Here is a 4733-nt window from a genome sequence, read left to right on the forward strand (position 1 = left end):
GGAGCATGCTTGCATGGGTACCACATCACAATCAACAAAACTAGAATATGTAGCAATGCTAAAATGCACATGAATAGTTTGTGTTACCTTAACCTTGCCACTGTTGTTGAACCGTCGGATGTAATAAGGATGACGATGTGGTTTGGTGGTGACAGACAACTTCTTCACCATATCCATGCTAGCTAAGTTGTTGCAGCTCCCTCCATCGATGATTACGTGAACAAAATGTTCCTTCACAACTCCCTTTGTATGGAACAAGTTGTGCCTCTGATTTTGCTCAGCCTGTGTTACCCGCACACATTAAACACGTTGAGGAACTAAGCTTTCATACCTGTCAGTGTAGTGAGAAGCCATGTATTGTCTCTCTTGTTCAGTATCATAAAGACCACGTTCTTCACTTGCAATAAGAGATAGAGTCTCCTCGTCATAATCACTAGCGGAGTCATATCGACCATCCCAAGTAACGATCATGACATGCTTGGATGGGCACTCTCTCGCATAATGACCTCCACCCTTGCAACAACGATAGATAACCTCATGAGTTTGCCTTGTGGATTCCATGGATGAAGAAGAGCTCTGTGCTGGCCCAGAAGGTGTGCTCTTGGAGGAAGGTGGGGCAGGGGCCTATTTCCTGGTATCTCTATTGGAGTTGGTGGCTGAAGTAGGCGGTGCTGATGCAGGAGAACATGTGGAAGTAGATGAGGTCCGGGGAGTCCATGAGGAAGTGCGACGTGCAGAAAATTTAGTTCTCGCCAATGCTTGCACTTCACGTTGAGCTTTAAAAGCAAGATGGAATAAATGAGTGATAGTGTTATAATCCATATATTCTAGAATAGTTTGAATATCTATATTTAATCCACCCATAAACTTCATTGTCCTCAACAATACCACATCTAATCATGCCAGTTTGTAATTCTTGGTAATATTCTTCTATATAATTTTTTCCTTGTCTTAAACGCTGCAATTATTGAAGTAATTCACGTTGATAATATGGTGGAACCCAACGAGTATGCATATCAGTTTTTAAAGTAGCCCAACTAGTTAGAATATTAGCATGATGTATTCGGCAATGTTCATACCACCAAACACAAGCAAAACTAGTGAATGAACAAACAACAGCAGCAACACGTCTATGCTCGGGAAATTGTAAGCATATAAAACGTTGCTCTGTTTCTAACTCCCAGTAAGAGATATATCAGGAACATACCGACCATGAAATGTAGGAATATTCAATTTAAGTTTAGGGAGATGGTCATGATCCCGTACCTGAGGGGGTGGTGCATCCCTACCATTGCGATTGTATCCATGTGGACGACCCAGTGCTTGTGGTTGTGGGTGTTGTCCCACATGCTGATCTGGAACAACCTATCCCTCATCATCGTCATCACCATCATAATTCCCATTCTGGTCAGCCACAGAAACCTCAGTAGTAGCAGCAGCAGCAACAATACCAGAATTATGTGCTTGGCCGGAAGGCACATATCACACTCATACCACAAAATCCGGGCATCGTTGTTGTCGTTGTTGTTGTTGTTGTTGTTGTTGTTGTTGTTGTTGAAGAGGGACATAAGCTACAGTTGGTCGTGTTGGATGGGCAAGCACCTCATTGAACTTGGCGTCCGTCTTGGTGTCGAATATCTTCTCCAAACCTTCTAGCTTCTCCATGGCCTCTCCAAATGTCACGCCCAAGATGCGACCCTATCCTCAATTTGGCACGAGGGCCTCGTCAGGGATAGAAGCGCATCTCATCATGTCGCAAGAATGGATATCGTTACAAGTACATGTACTGAAAATAAGAGTTATATATATAGAATTGGCTTACACTCGCCACGAGCTACATCAGAGTCACAGAAGTACAATACATAATCATCATGAAGAAGAGCAGGGTCCGACTACGGACGAAAACAAACGAGAAAAGAAGAACGACGTCCATCCTTGCTATCCCAGGCTGCCGGCCTGGAACCCATCCTAGATCGATGAAGAAGAAAAAGAAGAAGCAACTCCAAGTGAACAATCAACGCGCTCGCGTCAAATAACCTTTACTTGTACCTGCAACTGGTGTTGTAGTAATCTGTGAGCCACATGGGACTCATCAATCTCATTTCCAAAGGTATCATGACTAGCAAAGCTTAATCGGTGAGGCATGGTTAAGTGGTGAGGTTGCAGCAGAGACTAAGCATATATTTGGTGGCTAAACTTATGAGTACAAGAAATAAGAGGGGGAAGATCTACGCATAGCGGACGTGGCTACTGATGACCAAATGAATGACCTGAACACCTACCTACATCAGACATAACCCCATCGTGTCCTCGATCGGAGAAGGAAATCACGAAAGAGATAGTCACGGTTACGCAGACAGTTGGCAAGTTTTAATTAAGTTAACTTCAAGTTATCTAGAACCAGTGTTAAACAAAGTTTCCACGTTGCCACATAACCGCGGGCACGGCTTTCCGAAAGATTTAACCCTGCAGGGGTGCTCCAACTAGTCCATCACAAATTACCACAAGCCGCATAGAAATCCTCGATCACGACACTCGCGATCTCGTCGGATTCCTTAGTGGAAAACCTCAACTCTGAGATTACCCAAAGTAACATCGGAACCCCGATGCACGAGATATCTCGTCAAAGGTAAAACTAATCCAGCAAGGCCACCCGACGTGTCGACGATCCCGATAGGAGCCGCGTATCTCGTTTTGAAGACTCGATGGATAAGCGAAGCATACAATGGCTAGATAGACATCACCTGAGTTGCCCCGGGTTGGCCCCGCACGGTGCTCTGTTTTGGACCAACACCATCAGCACTGGCCCCCTGTATTATGTAGAATTACTCCTCGGGTAGCGCTAACTCCCTATGCATTTCAGTATTATCAAAATTATTATGTTGGGCAAATGTAGTACCAATGTTGGGCCTTGCCAGACCAGCTTTAATCTAAAACGAATTATCAAGGGGGTCCCCATAACAACCCTGATCGTGCTAGGAGCGCTCAATTATGGAACATAACACCGGTAGCCGAAACTAAGGGGTCAAAGGTGGAACAAAACACAGGGCTAGAAAGGCCGAGCCTTCCACCTTTTACCAAGTATATAGGTGCATTAAAATAATTAGCATTTAATAGGGTGATATAACAAGGAACCCATGTTAACACATGGAAGCAACTGCACCTGCAACTAGCAACGCTAACAACATGGTTAAGCAAGCGGTAACATAGCCAATCAGTGGTTTGCTAGGTTGAAGGTTTTGATGGCATTGTTGAGAGGCTGATATTTAACATGTGGTAGGTAACGAGACATAATCGATAGAAGCGGTAAAACTATCATGCCAATGATAGTAATGGTATCTGGGGAAATGGTCATCTTGCCTGCGATCCCGCTTGGAAGAAGAATGACTCCGTGAAGCAGACGAACCGATGTAGTCGAGCGGGTCCTCAAAATCCGACACGCTTGCGTAACTCTATCGAGACGAAGGAAACTGGAAACAGAAATCAACACACGATATTCACCACACGATGCATAACACATATGATGCAAGAACGGTCTAATGCAAGGCCTGACAATCACAACAATCAAACACTACACATTAAGTGAAGCTCGATATGCAACGAGTTGCATATCGACGAAACTCCACGTTGAATTATTTAGCTCACTCCCGTTCAGGTACATGGCTATATTAAATGTTGTTGAACATGGCACGAGGGTGAAGCACAAATTAATCTACCTAGCTAGGCATTTTAAATGAGACCGGAAACGACATATAGCATCTCCGAAATGAACCCGCGTATTAAAACTTAATTCTGTCCAGATTTGTCCTAATCACATTTTAGGTTTGTTAAACGGCAAAAAAAAAGTGTTTCATGTGATTCTACTCGTTGTTTTGCTCCATTTACATATATGGCACACCTCCAACGGAGCTACGAACAAATAGTTACGACCTAATCCGTTTCCAACACGTTGACACACAAACCGATGCAAACAGCACACTAAACAGTTCTAATTATCCATGAGAGTTGGAAAGTATTAATCTACGCAAAATTCTACATGTTCTACATATATAACTCGTTCCGGTCCATTACACGGTTTAAAAGTTACGGACGGTTGAAGAACATGCTATTTCTGCAATCTAGCAAATTCACTAGTTAATAGCAAAAACATAGACAGCGAACAAAAATAGCTATGGGCCGAATTGCAACATAGTGCAATAGGCCAGGATTAGATTAGGCCCAAGTGACATGTTCATGATTGAAAAGAAAAATCAAAGGTAGAAAAGAAATGAGGCCTCCTCGGGTTCGATCCTGGAACCTCCTAAAACAGGAGCAGGTATTCCTACCACTGCGCTGCTATATGAACTCATGCTGAAACATTGTGGGAATTCTAGAACAACACCAATACGCGGCACAAGGAATCTACAAACAAGCAGATCTTCAGAACGGGGGGATTTGCTCACAAGGGGGAACAAGGAGATGAGCGCCCACGACGATGCTCGCTACGGCGACGCAGGAACACGGCTAGTCGAGGCTAGTGCTAGGGATGCTGACGCGGATGGGCCTTCGGCGGCAACTGGCCTAGGCACGATGAGCACAGGCGGAGCAAGGTGCTCGACCTTCCCCGTACCAGAGACACGGCCATGGCGGGGATGAACTCGGGATCGACGTGGGAGGCGCAGAGAAGGCCAGATCCAGCAGGGTCTATGCCAGAATGGGTGGATCCGGCCAGGGCGGACCCGTTCCCGGCGTCG

This window comes from Hordeum vulgare, chromosome 7H (genome assembly GCF_904849725.1).
Source record: "Hordeum vulgare subsp. vulgare chromosome 7H, MorexV3_pseudomolecules_assembly, whole genome shotgun sequence".
NCBI classification, from domain to species: Eukaryota; Viridiplantae; Streptophyta; class Magnoliopsida; order Poales; family Poaceae; genus Hordeum; species Hordeum vulgare.